At 44.4% G+C, this 21,444-nt stretch overlaps 1 protein-coding gene and 1 non-coding gene across 3 annotated transcripts in view; one reads left to right on the top strand and one right to left on the bottom strand.

Moving 5' to 3' along the window:
- The window catches only part of LOC126281204 (synaptotagmin-11), a 1,096,906-nt gene that overhangs the window by 231,868 nt on the left and 843,594 nt on the right, over nt 1-21,444 (bottom strand). The window lies entirely within an intron of this gene.
- Trnas-acu (transfer RNA serine (anticodon ACU)) lies at nt 1,176-1,247 on the top strand. Its single transcript has one exon. It is a non-coding gene; the product is annotated as a tRNA-Ser (tRNA).

The raw sequence follows: 21,444 nt of genomic DNA, 5'->3' as shown, positions 1-21,444 counted from the left end.
TTTATTCAATTTATTTTTGTGGGAGTTGTCCTTAATGGTTTTTTCCCTTGATTCGTGTTTAGTCAAACTTTTGTTAATCTAACTCACAATTATTTACACATTTTCCATGGTACTTAACTTTCAGTTGCCGAGAGGCGGCTGTATGTGTAGGTCTCCAGACAATGAGACAGTAAATATGATAACAATACTCCAAGTTTACAACATCTGATATTTGCCGACATTTTTCGAAGTTATTGCTATAGAAGTCGCAGCATAATTTTCTTCCCACTGTTTCAGAATTTTTGTTGAACGGAAGTGGCGTAGAACAGCACGAATGAAGTAATTAAAGCTGCAGCACACGAAGATGGAAATTTATCTTCGAAATGTATCGTGATAATTAGAAACATGCTCAACAGTTATTGGTTACCGTGTTTTATTTGTGTATAAAACGATGTTTTGATAACTTGTTTTTCTCTCCCAGTTAGCTTACTGCTGAGATTAATGCCCTTGGAGTTCGCGGTCTTTGAAATCAGAAGTTATTTACGATTTTCAGGGAAGAGCAATTTTTTCGGCCGCCCATTCTTCTTGCGACCAGTTTAGGGACACTGCGCTTCTGCTGCCACGTTGCGCACTTTCTCATTCTTTACGATTTTCCTAAGGCTTTTCTTTGCACACCTCAATATATCCTGTACGTCACCGGAACTTATTTGCGACGTGTGCGTGTTTATACTGTAGGCAACGTTGTTCCTTTCCTTGTGATTAGATCCTGATTCATTCCATGAAACACTGTTCTACCTACTCTGTAACATTTAGTTTCTCAGTTTCCGTGTGATTATATCAAGGGTTCTATGACGCAGTTTAAAAGCATATTTAGCCAGAAGCAGTGGAACTATATAACTTAAGTATATTATCACCGAACACTTCTAATATGTTTATGTAATAGCAAAAATGGTACTCATAATAGAACCTTTATTGAGCTAGGGAGAATTCAGTTAATTTATACCATTAGTTGTTCTCAACTCCAAATAATTATTTTACAGTGTAGGTAACAAATTTGTTTAACGATTTTTTTCACTCTGATCAGTTTCCTAGTACGTGTGTTAGGGGGAATTTAAAGTAGACTCGGCCGGAAATGAGAATTTCGACCAAGGAGCAAGGCACGCCAGGATAATCCGTGCAGTTGTGCGAACAGCTGTGCCTAGGTGGCTTAGTTGCTAGAACACCTGCCTACTAAGCAGGAACCCTGGGTTCGATTCCCAGCCTTGGTACAAATTCTCACCTTCAGCTGTCTAAATTTCCATTTTATTCAAGCAATAAGTATCAGCGCTATGTTACGCCTACTTCAGCCCTCTGATCGGCGTGTAGGAAAGATCCCACCAGAGATCTAGTCAAAGTGACTGCTATCCATGGATTTCTTCGTGACACAGCGGTCCCTTTGATGAATACTTGATGAGCAAAGAGACTTGACAGGTTCACTTCTTCAGGAAAACGTTTCTCGATTTTATCAGTCTGCATTTTATATCCAACTACCGTTTCCTTGTGGCTTCACCTGCATACATGTATATGGCAGATAACGGACACATCCCTTAGTCCATGTCCTCCTCTCCCCCTCTGTGCGTATCACTTCATGACCTCCCTATACAGGGTGTTACAAAAAGGTACAGCCAAACTTTCAGGAACATTCCTCACACACAAAGAAAGAAAATATGTTATCTGGACATGTGTCCGGAAACGCTTACTTTCCATGTTAGAGCTCATTTTATTACTTCTCTTCAAATCACATTAATCACGGAATACAAACACACAGCAACAGAACGCACCAGCTTGACTTCCAACACTTTGTTACACGAAATGTTCAAAATGTCCTCCGTTAGCGAGGATACATGCATCGATCCTCAGTCGCATGGAATCCCTGATACACTGATGCAGCCCTGGAGAATGGCGTATTGTATCAAAGCCGTCTACAATACGAGCACGAAGAGCCTCTACATTTGGTACCGGGATTGCGTAGACAAGAGATTTCAAATGCCCCCATAAATGAAAGTCAAGGGGGTTGAGGTCAGGAGAGCGTGGAAGTCATGGAATTGGTCCGCCTCTACCAATCCATCGGTCACAGAATCTGTTGTTGACAAGCGTACGAACACTTCGACTGAAATGTGCAGGAGCTCCATCGTGCATGAACCACATGTTGTGTCGTACTTGTAAAGGCACATGTTCTAGCAGCACAGGTAGAGTATCCCGTATGAAATCATGATAACGTGGTCCATTGAGCGTAGGTGGAAGAACATGGGGCCCAATCAAGACATCACCAACAATGCCTTCAGAACGTTCTTCACAGAAAATCTGTGTTGATGACGTGATTGCACAATTTCGTGCTGATTCTCGTCAGCCCACAAATGTTGATTGTGCAAATTTACAATTTGATCACGTTGGAATGAAGCTTCATCCGTAAAGAGAACATTTGCACTGAAATGAGGATTGACGCATTGTTGGATGAACCATTCGCAGAAGTGTACCCGTGGAGGCCAATCAGCTGCTGATAGTGCTTGCACACGCTGTACATGGTACGGAAACAACTGGTTGTCCCGTAGCACTCTCCATACAGTGACGTGGTCTACGTTACCTTGTACAGCAGCAACTTCTCTGACGCTGACAGTAGGGTTATCGTCAACTGCACGAAGAATTGCCTCATCCATTGCAGGTGTCCTAGTCGTTCTATGTCTTCCCCAGTTGCGAGTCGTAGTCTGGAATATTCCATGTTCCCTAAGATGCTGATCAGTTGCTTCGAGCGTCTTCCTGTCGGGACACCTTCGTTCTGGAAATCTGTCTCGATACGAACGTACCGCGCCACGGCTATTGCCCCGTGCTAATCCATACATCAGATGGGCATCTGCCAAACCTGCATTTGTAAACACTGCACTTACTGCAAAACCACGTTCGTGATGAACACTAACCTGTTCATGTTACGTACTGATGTGCTTGATGCTAGTGCTGTAGAGCAATGAGTCGCATGTGAATACAAGCACCGAAGTCAACATTACCTTCCTTCAATTGGGCCAACTGGCGGTGAATCGAGGAAGTAACTAAAATAAGCTCTAACATGGAAAGTAAGCGTTTCCGGACACATGTCCACATAACATCTTTTCTTTATTTGTGTGTCAGGAATGTTTCCTGAAAGTTTGGCCGTACCTTTTTGTAACACCCTGTATATCCAGCTTCTCCTCCTACATCTCAGCCTATCTCCGCCCCTTTTTCTATCTCCTCCACCCCCTTTTCTCTGTCCATCTTCTCCTCCCCCTCCCTCTCTGTAGATCCCTTCCGCCCTCTCTCTCCCTATCCATCCCCTCCTGCCACCCCCCTCTCTCTCTCTCCAGCGCCTCCTCTACTATCTCAACCTCCCCCTAGGCATGCCATTCTGCATCACAGCCCCTTCAAAACAGTTAGTTAATGCAGGCTTGTACTACTCCCACAACATGCCTCCCATACAGCACAGCCTACATGCCACTGTCTTGGAAACTATTTTTTTCATGACATATAGGATGCCATCAAAAGCTGGCTGATAAATCATGCAGATACTATTCCAACGCACCAAGCCTGTTGTGCTGGGCAGCTTACACTTCAGGGCCTATATGTATATGCTACCCTGCAAAACAGGTCGATAAGGCAGGTCGATAGTATTCTCACACAACAAAACTGTCGTGCAGGGCAGCCTACATGGCAGCTTCTTAAAAACACAAGTCTGGATTTCCATAAATATTAGATGTAGAGCACTATAAACCCCCTACTCTGGTTCCCTGAAGGCAAGGAGCTTTTGTGTAACATTTGACCCACATCAGTCCAGAGGCGTAAGAGGATGAGTTCTGGTACATACACATACTGATGCTCAGTTTTATGCATATGTATCTGATGACTTGATTTGTTCTGGTACTGAAACAGTAAAACTCGTCTACTTTTAGTATTTCATTTCCTAACGTAAGTCACCCCCAGATTAACCTAGCTTTAAACAACTTCATCCAAATACTCTATTTTTGACTCTTTTAACTCACTTTAGGACACTATTCATCCATTCATATTTTCTTTTAAGTCCTTTCCTTACTTCCTTAAAGTTTTTAATTCACCCTCTCTGAACAATAATCCCTTCTCAAATTTGTGCTTCCTTTCCCTTATTGCTTGCTGAGTGTACATATTCCCAACTACTTTCTTTCTTCCCTGTCCCTTACCTGTTAGAACTGCAACTGAATTTCTTTACAGTTTGCAGGGAATAGTTATTGCCCCATTTTTAACCCTAGTAACTTCAGAATTAAAATAGTGTATTAGAGTCAACATTGTCAAAAGCAATATTAACGGTTTAAAGTACTATTACCAGAAAGCTGAAGATTATTATTCTGGCATTATCTCGAACAGAATTACAAATAAATTCGAGTAGTGCTAGTTCGAAACTAGACAAATCAGATTTCTTGATGAATGTAGAAACTTGTCTAGTTCCTTGGAAAAACCTCGATAGAGCGGAGTGATTGTCGTGACAGACCAATGGCAAACACAGTGCAATTCGAGGTTAGAAGCTATCCGACACTCGGTAAATCGAATTGTTTATGTACTTCTTCAATCATTCAGTTCTTCGTGACATTCCTTCAGAATGTTTTCTGTCAGATTCACAAGTTTCTCCAACGAGCGAGGTGGCATAGTGGCTAGCACACTGGACTCGCATTCGGGAGGATGACAGGTTCAATCCCGTCCGGCCATCCTGATTGAGGTTTTCCGTGATTTCCCTAAATCGCTCCAGTCAGATGCCGGGATAGTTGCTATGAAAGGGCACAGCCGACTTCCTTCCCTAATCCGATGTGACCGATGACCTCGCAGTCTGGTCTCCTCCCCCCAAACAATGCAATCCCAATCACAACTTTCTGTACTGATTTTCTTTCGTTTGTTGTTACATCGTAGACTCTGTACAGGTGTATTCTGTTCTGAGCGATTGCACTTTGAAAGCATGGTTCTCTTTGATGTTTTCAACAGAATGTCACGAGGAAACTATTTGAGGCGCTGGTTACGGTGAACCAGGCAGCGACGGGCGCGACACACGATCAAATAGAGAACGTTTGCTTTGAATGCACAAACCGTGGTCCATTCGTTCGCTGATGTTCGATGGGTTCACATAGGCTAAGGCAATGATCTAGTTGAGTAAGATTTACGTAGAACTGTAGTCAGACTATCGTTCATTCGCATAGTACTGTAAATGTGTGCCTACTCTGTGGCTCCTATTGCAAGGTTGGACGTGGTGGTAGTTACAATATTTACAGAACTCTAGCGAGCACTTTTATGTTAAGGTGGTACGTTCGTGGAGTTGTGAGATGAGTAACCTTCGAAACACGGTGCAGAATCAGACTTACATAAATCCAGCTGAACGGTCGAGCCTTATAATTCATCACATTTCCGTTTAGTGAGTTTCTTTCAATATTTTTGATGTATGTAGACTTTCTTTCGTTCGCATATTTCACGTATAATGATTCAGTGTGCGATGATGTTTTATGCACGAATGTTTTATACATCATGGTGACTTGAATTTTGCTTAAATGCCGTTTTATAAAGAGTGTAATTAAATTCCTTGTGCGTCCCCACCGTCCGGAGTGGCCGAGCGGTTCTAGGCGCTACAGACTGGAACCGCGCGATCGCTGCGGTCGCAGGTTCGAATTCTGCCTCGGACATGGATGTGTGTGACGTCCTTAGGTTAGTTAGGTTTAATTAGTAATAAGTTCTAGGGGACTGATGACCAAAGAAGTTAAAGTCCCATATTGCTCAGAGCCATTTGAACCATTTTTTGCGCGTCACCTATCAGTGTTGTGAACAACCAACATACTATCGCTAGTTGTATGCTGACAGCTCGTCCCCCCCCCCCCCCCTCTCGGGAGGGGGTCCAATCGAAATGCAATAGAGCAAGAAAAGACGATGGAAGGATATCCGCTGTCACGCCGTAACACAGAGGAAGGAAGAAACAGGTATAACAAAATCGGATGCAAAAACGTAGCGAGTTACTGCTACGATTTCTAGAATGAAGGGGAGACCAAAGGAACACTTTCTTCAGTTTGTACACCGCCCACTGAAAACACGGAAAGTAGCAATAAAGGCCTCCGCAGCAATGCCGATGACTGTCCAGAAATCATTGTGTGTGAAGAATTTTCCCCCGAATCTCAGCAAATATCGGGACACCTTCTTTTAGACATATGCCAACGGCCTGTGACCAAATAGAGGAAGGAAACGGATGCCCTTCTGAAACGTCGAAAGCATCACCACAAGAGGATGAAATACGTATGTTCTTCGAAACCATGAAAAACCATGAAAAAAAAAAATCGTTCAGTTTCTTCACATAGATGGAAGTGTCAAATCGATAGGGTCAATGCAATTTTAGTCCAACAACAGTGAATTATAATGAAAGTCATTCGCCCTCGCAGCACTCGTCAGCACCGTTCCCCAGCTCCACTACAAAAACGCGTACATTTCTTCGTGAAGGTTCTCAAACAAGTGACATTGTCCCTAGAGCACTCAGTTTTTCACTAAATGGCTTTAATTATGAGCAGCACTAATAAACAAATAATACAGATCAAGACAATTTTTTGTGTAAACTTCCATACTTTATTCGCATTACAAAAGTCACAGGAATCTACGAATATTAAGCAAGAAACGCCGTTAGCGTCCGTAGAGACATAGCGTGTGCTCCTTTCAGCACCACCGTCTACCATCATGGTGGTTGGACTGAAGATAGTCTTAAACTGACAGAAAACGGTAACCACATGAAAAAGAAGAAGTTTCTTGCGGTTGTTACTATTCGTGTTCGTTCTTACGTACAAAAACCGCTGTTCTCCAAGGGACATGTTCTCAAGAATTAATTATCTATCAATATTGTCTAGAGGACAAATGTAAGGATGTAGAGGCTTATCTCACTAGGGGTAAGATAGATACTGCCTACAGGAAAATTAAAGAGACCTTTGGAGAAAAGAGAACCACTTGTATGAATATCAAGAGCTCAGATGGAAACCCAGTTCTAAGCAAAGAAGGGAAAGCAGAAAGGTGGAAGGAATACATAGAGGGCCTGTACAAGGGCAATGTACTTGAGGACAATATTATGGAAATGGAAGAGGATGTAGATGAAGATGAAATGGGAGATATGATACTGCGTGAAGAGTTTGACAGAGCACTGAAAGACCTGAGTCGAAACAAGGCCCCGGGAGTACACAACATTCCATTAGAACTACAGACAACCTTGGGAGAGCCAGTCCTGACAAAACTCTACCATCTGGTGAGCAAGATGTATGAGACAGGGGAAATACCCACAGACATCAAGAAGAATATAATAATCCCAATCCCAAAGAAAGCAGGTGTTGACATACGTGAAAATTACCGAACTATCAGTTTCATAAGTCACAGCTGCAAAATACTAACGTGAATTCTTTACAGACGCATGGAAAAACTGATAGCAGCCGACCTCGGGGAAGATCAGTTTGGATTCCGTATAAATGTTGGAACACGTGAGGCAATACTGACCCTACGACTTATCTTAGAAGAAAGATTAAGGAAAGGCAAACCTACGTTTCTAGCATTTGTAGACGTAGAGAAAGCTTTTGACAATGTTGATTGGAATATTCTCTTTCAAATTCTGAACGTGGTAGGGGTAAAATACAGGGAGCGAAAGGCTATTTACAATTTGTACAGAAACCAGATGGCAGTTACACTCCTGGAAATGGAAAAAAGAACACATTGACACCGGTGTGTCAGACCCATCATACTTACTCCGGACACTGCGAGAGGGCTGTACACGTAATGATCACACGCACGGCACAGCGGACACACCAGGAACAGCGGTGTTGGCCGTCGAATGGCGCTAGCTGCGCAGCATTTGTGCACCGCCGCCGTCAGTGTCAGCCAGTTTCCCGTGGCATACGGAGCTCCATCGCAGTCTTTAACACTGGTAGCATGCCGCGACAGCGTGGACGTGAACCGTATGTGAAGTTGACAGACTTTGAGTGAGGGCGTATAGTGGGCATGCGGGAGGCCGGGTGGACGTACCGCCGAATTGCTCAACACGTGGGGCGTGAGGTCTCCACAGTACATCGATGTTGTCGCCAGTGGTCGGCGGAAGGTGCACGTGCCCGTCGACCTGGGACTGGACCGCAGCGACGCACGGATGCACGCCAAGACCGTAGGATCCTACGCAGTGCCGTAGGGGACAGCACCGCCACTTCCCAGCAAATTAGGGACACTGTTGCTCCTGGGGTATCGGCGAGGACCATTCGCAACTGTCTCCATGAAGCTGGGCTACGGTCCCGCACACCGTTAGGCCGTCTTCTGCTCACGCCCCAACATCGTGCAGCCCGCCTCCAGTGGTGTCGCGACAGGCGTGAATGGAGGGACGAATGGAGACGTGTCGTCTTCAGCGATGAGAGTCGCTTCTGCCTTGGTGCCAATGATGGTCGTATGCGTGTTTGGCGCCGTGCAGGTGAGCGCCACAATCAGGACTGCATCCGACCGAGGCACACAGGGCCAACACACGGCATCATGGTGTGGGGAGCGATCTCCTACACTGGCCGTACACCTCTGGTGATCGTCGAGGGGACACTGAATAGTGCACGGTACATCCAAACCGTCATCGAACCCATCGTTCTACCATTCCTAGAGCGGCAAGGGAACTTGCTGTTCCAACAGGAGAATGCACGTCCGCATGTATCCCGTGCCACCCAACGTGCTCTAGAAGGTGTAAGTCAACTACCCTGGCCAGCAAGATCTCCGGATCTGTCCCCCATTGAGCATGTTTGGGACTGGATGAAGCGTCGTCTCACGCGGTCTGCACGTCCAGCACGAACGCTGGTCCAACTGAGGTGCCAGGTGGAAATGGCTTGGCAAGCCGTTCCACAGGACTACATCCAGCATCTCTACGATCGTCTCCATGGGAGAATAGCAGCCTGCATTGCTGCGAAAGGTGGATATACACTGTACTAGTGCCGACATTGTGCATGCTCTGTTGCCTGTGTCTATGTGCCTGTGGTTCTGTGAGTGTGATCATGTGATGTATCTGACCCCAGGAATGTGTCAATAAAGTTTCCCCTTCCTGGGACAATGAATTCACGGTGTTCTTATTTCAATTTCCAGGAGTGTATAAGAGTCGAGGGGCATGAAAGGGAAACAGTGGTTGGGAAGGGAGTGAGACAGGGTTGTAGCCTCTTCCCGATGTTATTGAATCTGTATATTGAGCAAGCAATAAAAGAAACAAAAGAAAAGTTCGGAATAGGTATTAAAATCCATGGAGAAGAAATAAAAACTTTGAGGTTCGCCGATGACATTGTAATTCTGTCAGAGACAGCAAAGCACTTGGAAGAGCAGTTGAACGGAATGGACAGTGTCTTGAAAGGAGGATATAAATGAACATCAACAAAAGCAAATCGAGGATAATAGAATGTAATCGAATTAAGTCGGGTGACGCTGAGGGAATTAGATTAGGAAATGAGACACTTAAAGTAGTAAAGGAGTTTTGCTATTTGGGGAGCAAAATAACTGATGATGGTCGAAATAGAGAGGATATAAAATGTGCACTGGCAATGGCAAGGAAAGCGTTTCTTAAGAAGAGAAATTTGTTAACATCGAGTATTGATTTAAGTGTCAGGAAGTCGTTTCTCAAAGTATTTGTATGGATTGCAGCCATGTATGGAAGTGAAACGTGGACGATAGATAGCTTAGACAAGAAGAGAATAGACGCTTTCGAAATGTGGTGCTACAGAAGAATACTGAAGATTAGATGGCTTGATCACATAACTATTGAGGAGGTACTGAGTAGAACTGGGGATAAGAGAAGTTTGTGTCACAGCTTGACAAAAAGAAGGAACCGGTTGATAGGACATGTTTTGAGGCATCAAGGGATCACAAATTTAGCATTGGAGGGCAGCGTGGAGAGTAAAAATCGTAGAGGGAAACCAAGAGATGAATACAGTAAACAGATTCAGAAGGATGTAGGTTGCAGTAGGTACTGGGAGATGAAGAAGCTTGCACAGGATAGAGTAGCATGGAGAGCTGCATCAAATCAGTCTCAGGACTGAAGTCCACAACAACAACAACATCAAAATTGTTTTGTAGTTTGCGACTTAACATCCTTGGGCTAATGTAAGACTCTGTTTTTTAAAACGTGGTTTGTAGATGTCTCAGGGTGGAGCTGTACACCGTCTGCTTTACGCCCTGATATGGCAGTGACCAGTCGGTCCACTACACTTGTGATCCTGCGATGAAATGGCTGACAACCGGCACGTAATGCGAATTATAGATTATTAAACATAATAGATAAGGGTAATCATTCTATTAACGTACGTTACACTACACATTTATATTTTAAATAACTGGTTTATTCAAATGGTTCCAATAACTATGCCGGCCGCGGTGGTCTCGCGGTTCTAGGCGCGCAGTCCGGAACCGCACGACTGCTACGGTCGCAGGTTCGAATCCTGCCTCGGGCATGGATGTGTGTGATGTCCTTAGGTTAGTTAGGTTTAAGTAGTTCTAAGTTCTAGGGGACTGATGACCACAGCTGTTAAGTCCAATAGTGATTAGAGCCATTTGAACCATCCAATGACTCTAAGCACTATGGGACTTAACATCTGAGGTCATTAGTCCCCCTAGACTTGGAACTACTTAAACCTAACTAACCTAAGGACGCCACACACATCCATGCCTGAGGCAGGATTCGAACCTGTGACCGTAGTAGCCGCGTGGTTCCGGACTGAAACGCCTAGAACTGCTCTGCCACAACTGGCGGCCAACTGGTTTATTCAGCAAGATATAGTTTCCTACTGAATGGTGGTCCTTAATCAAATAAAATATAAGTTCGTGTGGTAAGAATGTTCCATTTGCAGTTTAACTAGAGTGAGCTGTATCTGTACTTAATATGCTCAACTTACTAAGTGCGTTTACACACCAGTGCCTTTAACTCAACGCTCAGATGCGCAAACTAACGTCCACTTATAACGAAATACAGTCTGATGTTACAACAGCCGAAGTCACGGTCACAAGTCTCTGTTCAGAATCTGTCGACCAGCGAGGTGGGGCAATGGTTAGCACATTGGACTCTCAGTCGGGAGGAAGATGGTTCCAAACAACGTCAGGCCATCCAGATTTAGGTTCTCCGTGATTTCTATAAATCGCTCCAGGCAAATTCCGGGTTGTTTCCTTTAAAGGGCAACGCCGATTTCCTTCACCACCCTTGTGCTTCGCCCCTGATGACCTCGATGTCGACGGGACGTTCCCCCAATCTTCCTTTTTTTTCGGAATCTATCATTTGCTTGCATGCCCGCAACATAACCTTTCTTGCACTTTAGAGCAGCTCCCAAGAGAGCATCTCACCACCATCCCGTCCCCACCACATCACATACTTGTTACAACCTTTTGACACATCGTGTGCAGTTGAAATCCAATGAAAATGAACTCGAAATGTAAATGTAATTGGAACTTGATCACCATTCCTACAGTAATAATTTTATAATTATAGAACATTATATGATAGCATGTCTACTGACAGTAATTACTATTTGTTTAGACGCAGACGTATGATTTACGTAATCAAGGACATGTGTTTATGGAAGTTTAAGTCAAATATCCTATACAAGGTTAATATGTTAAATTAATTTATTACACTAATAACCAATTACATCTCCATTTATAAGTGTATGTGTGGAGTACTTTCTGGTATGGCACACATAGACACTTATCGTCATAGCATATTTAATAATAATGTTATCTGCTTTGACACTCGTGACAACGGCTACTGTGCAATACTGTTATCCGCTATGTCTACCTAGTAAGACAGCCTTGTTTGTTATTATACGGGGAGATTTTTTTCCATCGTGTATAAACTCTAGGAAGTGATAGATGAGAGGATATGGAACAAAAAAGGTCTAATGAAATAATGTCTGGAAATTCATGTTTTCCATGATACAGGCCATTTATTCAATCACACATTGTTACAGAGACTGCTTTGTAATACGCTCTGTACCATGGAGCCACAGTTACACCAGTTGTTGAAAATTGTTTACATGTGCCTGAGCGCGTGAGTGTACGCACCGTATCATGTTTTGTCTCACACGTTGACATCGGCCAGGCTGCAATCGAACAGTGTCAGAGGCAGCATAAATACGATGCCCCATTGTCTCTACGTCTGGAATAGGCTCTGCATACGCGATACTACTGAGATGGCCTCGCTGGCCGTTGTGGCCGAGCGGTTCTAGACGCTTCAGTCTGGAACCGCGCGACCACTACGGTCGCAGGTTCGACTCCTGCCTCGGGCATGGTTGTGTGTGATGTCCTTAGGTTAGTTAGGTTTAAGTAGTTCTAAGTTCTAGGGGACTGATGACCTGAGATGTTAAGTCACATAGTGCTTAGAGTCATTGGATGGTTCAAATGGCTCTAATCACTATTGGACTTAACAGCTGTGGTCATCATAACCCTTCGAATCATCAATGGCACTTCGTTCAGCAGGGGAAGCAAAGTCACCCGGAAGAAATGCCGATATGTCCGGCCTGCTGGACGACATGGAAGGAAGGCAGGTCTCAAAATGCTGATGATTCACTGTCATCAAACCATCGGGGTTCTGCACACTATCCCACAGACGACTGTTATGAAAGCTGAAGACACCACTCCGTGTAAATTTGGCCTCATCTGTAAACAGGTTGGATGGCACAAATCCTAGAATCTTGGCTGCCTGTAAAGGAACCAGTGACAAAACTGTTCCCGATGTGGAATGTCTGTCGTTAGTAAGCCCTGCACACTGCAACTGTTAAGGGTAGTAACAATTGTCGTGGAGAATGTTCCACACGGTCGTCTGGCTTGCCCCGTACTGGCGGGCCAGCTGCCTGCCTTCCACAGTGTTAATCACATTTTCCTCCAGCTCTGGTGTCCGATCATTTCGGGCACGTCCTTCATTATTCCCTCCTTCCTAAAGCGACCCGGTCTCAGACGAACGGCGAAACGCTGTTGCAAACATTGAATGTGAAACGTCCACTTAAAAAAATTAATAAATTACTGTGCTGATAAACCTCTTACATTATTTGATTTTCAAACAGCTGAGCAGAACTGAACGTACTCAGACATTTCGCTCTTTACCTATTCTGATCAACACTAAACTGACACACAATATTTTTAGGGCAACGCAATCTGACTTTCAATAATCTCTACAAAAGAATGGCCCTGACTAACATTAACCTATACCTTTCACAAATCACTTACATCACAAAAATCTTCGTTACTCGAGCTACTGCAATACAGCGAGCGCCACTACTGAATAAAAGATTCAAACTACTGAAGGCACTAACTACTGACAGGCATAGTTAGCAAATGAAAGATTTTGATAGAGAACAAACAATGTATTTACCTTAATAATGTTCAAAAGTCATAATATATACAGCAGTTCATGGCATCCAGTCTTACAAATTTACTGTCTCTGATGGACACACGTCCACATCATCCGCTATCAAACTCCGCCATTTCTCTCCCCACGTCCACCACTGCTGGCGGCTCACCTCCAACTGCGCAACGCTACGCGCTGTTAACAGCCAACTGCCCAAGACTACAGTAGCATATACTCCAACAATGCAAACCAACAACAGCCTTCACAAAGCACAGTCAGTGATTTTCATGTAGAGCGCTACGTGGCGTTACCAACATAAAAACCTAAATAGCCTAATTACAAATGCTGTAGTTGTTGTCGGCGAGGATAGTTCTCCTAATACAACTTTGCTGCTCGCCGCCCGTTGTCATCTGCCTTTACGTAAGTAAACATCACGTCGGCAAGCTCTCATTTCGAATTGTAGACCATTGTGTACAACGCTGAATCGCATTCACTACAAGGTGAGTCATCAAAAGAAGTGAATCGGACACAACATTGCCAATTACTGTGGCAGGAAGGGGCGCTAGGGCATGATGTATGAGGAACAGTCCCACTCTCTAGGAGGAAACCATGCGTACTATTTCTGTGGTTGCATGGTACAGTGGGTATTAGACCGCAGTCTCTGTAACCATGCGTTTTCGGGCATAAGTTCTTTATGACCTTTTTTGTTCCGTATCCTCTCATCGGCGAATCCCTGGAGTTTATACAGCGTGGAAAAAGTCACCCTGTAGTGTGTAAATGTTTATGATGCAGAGTCTAGTTATTCTTATAATAAGAGTTGGTGCTTGTGAACAAAGCACTGACTTTCTTGAACTAACATATAACCCTTAAGCGTACTGCATCAATATTCCCTCCCTCTTTCTAAGTTATTAGAGTGTTCTTTCTGTTCAGAGCCTTGGTGTTTCCACCGAACATTTAGCTTCGCACACCTGCAGCTGTTAGCAGCTCTCTCGGCTTTTAACTCTAAGTGCCTACCACTTAGACCAGATGCTCACTCCTGCTAATCCCTCCTTTGTCCGTAAGCTCTCATCACGCCTATCTCGGCGGGACCCATTACCGTTTGCCGAGCACAATGAACAGTTTTCTATTGTAATTCCGCGTTGGAGGCCCGAAATGGAACATTCCTGGCGTTCTTCAGTCTGCTTAAACTAATGGTTATACTGCTCCGCCGTTCCCGCCTTTCCACTACACTTCCTATGGAACGTCTGTAACTGTTGTGCATCTGGGCTTTCCCGCAGTAGTGGAACATTGCCTGGTCTCCCCAGCTTTAACAAATAACTCTCAACAGCAGTCAGAACCTTCCTCTGCAGCCCTGTCACGTTACAGGTTGAAGTAGCTGGGGTTTTTGTTGTCTGTTACAGACTTGTAAAAAGTTTATTTTTTCTTTGAATTTCTTCTAAACTGCTGGTCATTAAAATTGCTACACCAAGAAGAAATGCAAATGATAAACGGGTATTCATTGGACAAATATATTGTACTAGAACTGACATGAGATTACATTTTCACCCAATTTGGGTGCATAGATCCTGAGAAATCACTAACCAGAACAACCAACTCTAGCCATAATAAAGGCCTTGATACGTCTGGGCATTGAGTCAAACAGAGCTTGGATGGCGTGTACAGGTACAGCTGCCCATGCAGCTTCAACACGGTACCACAGTTCATCAAGAGTAGAGACTGTCGTATTGTGACGAGCCACTTGGTCGGCCGCCATTGACCAGACGTTTTCAATTGGTGAGAGAATGGAGAATGTGATGGCCAGGGTAGCAGTCGAACATTTTCTGTATCCAGAAAGGCCCGTATAGGTCCTGCAACATCCGGTCGTGCATTATCCTGCTGAAATATAGGGTTTCGCAGGGATCGAATGAATGGCAGAGCTACGGGTCGTAACACATCTGAAATGTAACGTCCACTGTTCCCAATGGCACCTCATACCATCACGCCGGGTGATACGCCAGTATGACGATGACGAATACACGCTTCCAACGTGTGTTCATCGCGATGTCGCCAAACACGGATGCGACCATCATGATGCTGTAAACAGAACCTGGATTCATCCGAAAAATGACGTTTTGCCATTCGTGCACCCAGGTTCGTCGTTGAATACACCATCACAGGCGCTCCTGTCTGTGACGCAGCGTCAAGGGTAACCGCAGCCATAGTCTCCGAGCTGATAGTCTGTGCTGCTGCAAACGTCGTCAAACTGTTCGTGCAGATGGTTGTTGTCTTGTATACGTCCCCATCTGTTGACTCAGGGATCAGGACGTGGCTGCACGATCCGTTACAGCCATGCTGATAAGATGCCTGTCATCTCGACTGCTAGTGATACGAGGCCGTTGGGATCCAGCAGGGCGTTCCGTATTACCCTCCTGAACCCACCGATTCCATATTCTGATAACAGTCATTGGATCTCAACCAACGCGAGCAGCAATGTCGCGATACGATAAACCGCAATCGCGATAGGCTACAATCCGACCTTTACCAAAGTCGGAAACGTGATGGTACGCATTCCTCCTCCTTACAATAGGCATCACAACAACGTTTCACCAGGCAACGCAGGTCAACTGCTATTTGTGTATGAGAAATCGGTTGGAAACTTTCGTCATGTCAGGACGTTGTAGGTGTCGCCACCGACGCCAACTTTGTGTGAATGTCCTGAAAAGCATACCACAGCATCTTCTTCCTGTCGGTTAAATGTCGCGTCTGTAGACCGTCGTCTTCGTAGTGTAGCAATTTTAATGGCCAGTAGTGTAAATAATAAAAAAAAAAACTAGTCAAGAAAATTATAAGAAAACTGAGTTCGGGAAATGTACTTCGCAGTCTGCATGTGTAGACAAAATAGTTAATGCGCTTGCAGTTTCTTTTTCTGGAGAAACACAAATGCGCAACGTTATTACTTTTTGATTACCTACCAACTGAAAACGACCTGAGAAGTTCGAGCAGCGCAAAATTCATGTTGCTTGGATAACTCTGCTTCAGACGTGCTCGACGTGAGGGTAGCTAGTCGTGAGTGCTCACTGTGGAGGCAGACAAACAAAATCGATGTTTAGTGCGGCATTTGGCTGCGGATGGAGATTCAGGAAATTAAATTTGTGCCTGAATGTCTGCTGTCTATGGCGAACACAATACGTCACGCGTGCGTTTTCGTGGAATAAACGATTTCGAAAAGGTCGAGTGTCGCTGAAAGACAGAGACCTGCCAGGGGAGGCTCGTCGTGTCTTATTTATATACATACATACATACATACATACATACATACTTTATAATCCTCGTTCCATAGATCATGAATACGACATTTCGTAATGATGTGGGGCGTGTCAGTTTAACATAAGTTTTCTTGACACAAAATATTCAATTAATTTTATTTACAGTTTTACTTCATATCTAAGAATTCACCTATTGAGTAGAAGGAGTTGTCACTCATAAATTAGTTTGCTTTTAAACGTTGGTTCCTTATGTGTCAGACTTTTAATACTATTTGGCAAATGACCAAAGATTTTTGTGGCAGCATAATAATTAGTGCACCAAAGTGAGATTTAATCCAGAATAGTGAATATCATCCTTTCTTCTAGTGTTGTAGCTATGCACTTTGCTGTTATTTTTGAATTGGGATGTGTTATTTATGACAAATTTCATAAGTGAATATATGTATTGCGAAGGTACTGTGAATGTCCCGAGCTCCTCAAATAAATGCCTGGAAGGTGATCTTGGGTGGGCTCCAGCTATTATTCTGATTACACGCTTTTGTGCAATGAATACTTTATCTCTTAATGATGAATTTCCCCAAAAAATGATGCCTTATGAAAGCAGTGAATGAAAATGGGCATAGTAGGCTAATTTACTGATATGTACTAACGTTACTGCAAATTTTGGTGATAAACATAAGTAGCTGAACCTAACCGATTCAGGTTAATCCCCGTTTCAGTTTAACCCCTTCTATCATTGCTGCGGTGAATACTTCCGTCAGGAATGACCCATAGTGGTCGGTGGAATACATTCGGTTCATGTTGAGCATAAGTAAGGCTCATGCCATTATGATGCAGCGAATGAAGCTCAAAAATTCAAAAAATTGGAGAAATTGAAATATTTATCTACACAAATACAGCACCTGACTACCTCCTCAATGATCAAATTTAACTGAGAAACAAATTTTTCCTTCAGAACTAGATCTACTAGTTCAAAACAAGAAACCACTCAACGAACCCTACACCGCCTCTCCATCCCCCCCCCCCCCCAACGACTCCCTCCCCCCCCCTTCCGCTCGCTCCCCTTACATCCTATCTACACCGGTGCCAATGTAATATCCTACCACAGAATAAAACCTGTACTATATTTCTTAATGTTAAAACCCTCTGCTGCTAACGTAAATCAGAACTTTTATACATATTACTTCTAGCTGGAACAAACAGAACCTGCCTTCACCAATATTACAGAGCACTTTAATGTTAGAATAAAAATAAGTCAACAGTTAAAGAACTTTTGCTCATGATTTTTAAATATATAGTGTAGAACCACACAAACAGGTTTAGTACTTTACAATCACTATAACTCTTATACATATACCACTAGTTAAAATAAACAGAATCTACTCTTGCTAATACCTCAGATCATGCTAACATAACAACAGAAATAAGTCAGCAGTTCATCTGAAGGTTAATTATTAATTTAAATTTAAATATAAAGGTCCTAGTCTAACAGACAGCTGCATCTCACTACAGATACAATATCTTTGTAGCACTGATTCATGAATATCCATGTTAATACCAATCACATAAAAAATTAAAAATGCTGTAATCTGCCTGTATTATACATAATATACAAATACACTTCTGGAAATTGAAATAAGAACACCGTGAATTCATTGTCCCAGGAAGGGGAAACTTTATTGACACATTCCTGGGGTCAGATACATCACATGATCACACTGACAGAACCACAGGCACATAGACACAGGCAACAGAGCATGCACAATGTCGGCACTAGTACAGTGTATATCCACCTTTCGCAGCAATGCAGGCTGCTATTCTCCCATGGAGACGATCTTAGAGATGCTGGATGTAGTCCTGTGGAACGGCTTGCCATGCCATTTCCACCTGGCGCCTCAGTTGGACCAGCGTTCGTGCTGCACGTGCAGACCGCATGAGACGACGCTTCATCCAGTCCCAAACATGCTCAATGGGGGACAGATCCGGAGATCTTGCTGGCCAGGGTAGTTGACTTACACCTTCTAGAGCACGTTGGGTGGCACGGGATACATGCGGACGTGCATTGTCCTGTTGGAACAGCAAGTTCCCTTGCCGGTCTAGGAATGGTAGAATGATGGGTTCGACGACGGTTTGGATGTACCGTGCACTATTCAGTGTCCCCTCGACGATCACCAGAGGTGTACGGCCAGTGTAGGAGATCGCTCCCCACAACATGATGCCGGGTGTTGGCCCTGTGTGCCTCGGTCGTATGCAGTCCTGATTGTGGCGCTCACCTGCACGGCGCCAAACACGCATACGACCATCATTGGCACCAAGGCAGAAGCGACTCTCATCGCTGAAGACGACACGTGTCCATTCGTCCCTCCATTCACGCCTGTCGCGACACCACTGGAGGCGGGCTGCACGATGTTGGGGCGTGAGCGGAAGACGGCCTAACGGTGTGCGGGACCGTAGCCCAGCTTCATGGAGACGGTTGCGAATGGTCCTCGCCGATACCCCAGGAGCAACAGTGTCCCTAATTTGCTGGGAAGTGGCGGTGCGGTCCCCTAAGGCACTGCGTAGGATCCTACGGTCTTGGCGTGCATCCGTGCGTCGCTGCGGTCCGGTCCCAGGTCGACGGGCACGTGCACCTTCCGCCGACCACTGGCGACAACATCGATGTACTGTGGAGACCTCACGCCCCACGTGTTGAGCAATTCGGCGGTACGTCCACCCGGCCTCCCGCATGCCCACTATACGCCCTCGCACAAAGTCCGTCAACTGCACATACGGTTCACGTCCACGCTGTCGCGGCATGCTACCAGTGTTAAAGACTGCGATGGAGCTCCGTATGCCACGGCAAACTGGCTGACACTGACGGCGGCGGTGCACAAATGCCGCGCAGCTAGCGCCATTCGACGGCCAACACCGCGGTTCCTGGTGTGTCCGCTGTGCCGTGCGTGTGATCATTGCTTGTACAGCCCTCTCGCAGTGTCCGGAGCAAGTATGGTGGGTCTGACACACCGGTGTCAATGTGTTCTTTTTTCCATTTCCAGGAGTGTAGAAATAAGATATCAGATCACCTGAAATTTGTTCTTATAGTAGTTTATTTATTTATTTTATTTTGTACTCTCATGTTATCGCCAGTCAGATTAAAATATTTATCGTTATATCGACCTTGATACATGTAAAGAAGAACAAATTACATCTCTGTGAAAAGTATGCCTATGCCATATCATTCTGTCAAGAACTTTGTTACAAACAACAGTTGTAGAGCCCATGCTAAATGCTGGAAAAGTCTCACTGTCAGAGTGTAATTAATATAGATTGTGTGGAAGTGTGTGTAGTGATAAAACAACTGGACATCAAAATGGAGGCACACAGCTGGATACTAACCGAAAAAAGCCGCCTATACTGTCGCAGTAAGTAAAAAACTAAATTTGCATCCTTATCTACAGATAAGCTATAGTCATGGCGATACATTAAAGTGTGTTCCATCTTTTTGTCATAGAACCAGCATTATGCTAGCAATAATGATGTAACTTCCTGAAGCCATCTGAAGATGAACCTGAAAAGTTTCGAAAACCGGTTCATGGAATAAAACATAATTATTCAAAAAAGTGACTGGTTGCAGTTTTGTATAACTTATTTAAATTCAGTATACAGTCACGGTTCTAAAATGTCCGTAATGGATAAGAATAGATTCAGAAAATTCTGTGAGCAATGCGTTTCCCACAGTTTGACGGAAGAGCAGAAGTTGAACAGAACTTCGCCATCACTGCAGCACCGGGAACGCTAGCTCGATGAAGAATATCGCTTCCTGTTCCCTATGGCCGCGGGAGATGAAACATGGTGTCGCATAGAGCAAGCGTCAGAGCCAACAATGGAAGCACATGGATTCACCCGTGCTGAAAGAAATCCAAAGTCCTGCGCGCCAGCTCCGGGAAAGATATGACGATCTTTTTCTTTGACTGCAAGGTCCTGCTGCTCATTGACTTTCTGAAACATGGTTCCACAATTAACGCAGTTTGGTACGTGGACACTTTGCAAGGCCTGAAGCGTATCATGGAGTCCAAGGTTGTTCCGACAACGCCCCATAAATTTCGCTGGGAGCCATTACACATCCTTCATACAGTCCCCATCTCTTCTCATACGATATTTTTGGAGCCCTGAAGAAAGCGTGGGCGCCGATTAGCTTCGGGCAAAGAGGCGCACGCCTGCCCAACCGCAAGCATTTTTCCATGAAGGCATTGACGGTGTGGTCTCACAGGGAGATAAATGTAGTAACAGTTATGGCTATTACTTTCGAAATAATACACAGTTTATTTACTTTCTCCTCATCTGCCCCGTTTCCATTTGACTGCTCCTTATGCTATAGAACTTTCTTGCTGCACAGCATGTGGAGATAATGTGGGGTCTTGCCAAATCGTCTCGTACAGAGTGTGCTGCGTTCCCAGAATGCTGTACAACAATTCAAGCAAATAACATTAATAGTTTTTATTACAAATAAGAAGACTGACAATACTTAACTTTCAATTTACAGTCGTGTCGCAAGAGATGGGCGACATGCAACATAAATCAGAGTTATTTGCTATATACAATGTTCATGCAAGTTCACACACAGCTTGTGGATCACTATTAACGTCTATCTAGCGTTCTCTGCTAGGCCTGTCCGTATGCTGTTCTAATTCTGTCCGAATACTGAAAGAATACGGAGTGGCCGACTGTGGCAGGAGCGGCGCCTATATTCTCCTCTTGTAGAGGCCGCTTCTGTCGTGGTGCGGTCCTAATCAGCGCTCCATTGGCCGACGTCGTTTCACTACCTTCTCTTCAACTTCGTTCCGGCACCTGTCATTACGTCAGAACAGA

The sequence above is a fragment of the Schistocerca gregaria genome, chromosome 7 (assembly GCF_023897955.1).
Source record: "Schistocerca gregaria isolate iqSchGreg1 chromosome 7, iqSchGreg1.2, whole genome shotgun sequence".
NCBI classification, from domain to species: domain Eukaryota; kingdom Metazoa; phylum Arthropoda; class Insecta; order Orthoptera; family Acrididae; genus Schistocerca; species Schistocerca gregaria.
This window is presented reverse-complemented; position numbering and strand designations above follow the sequence as displayed.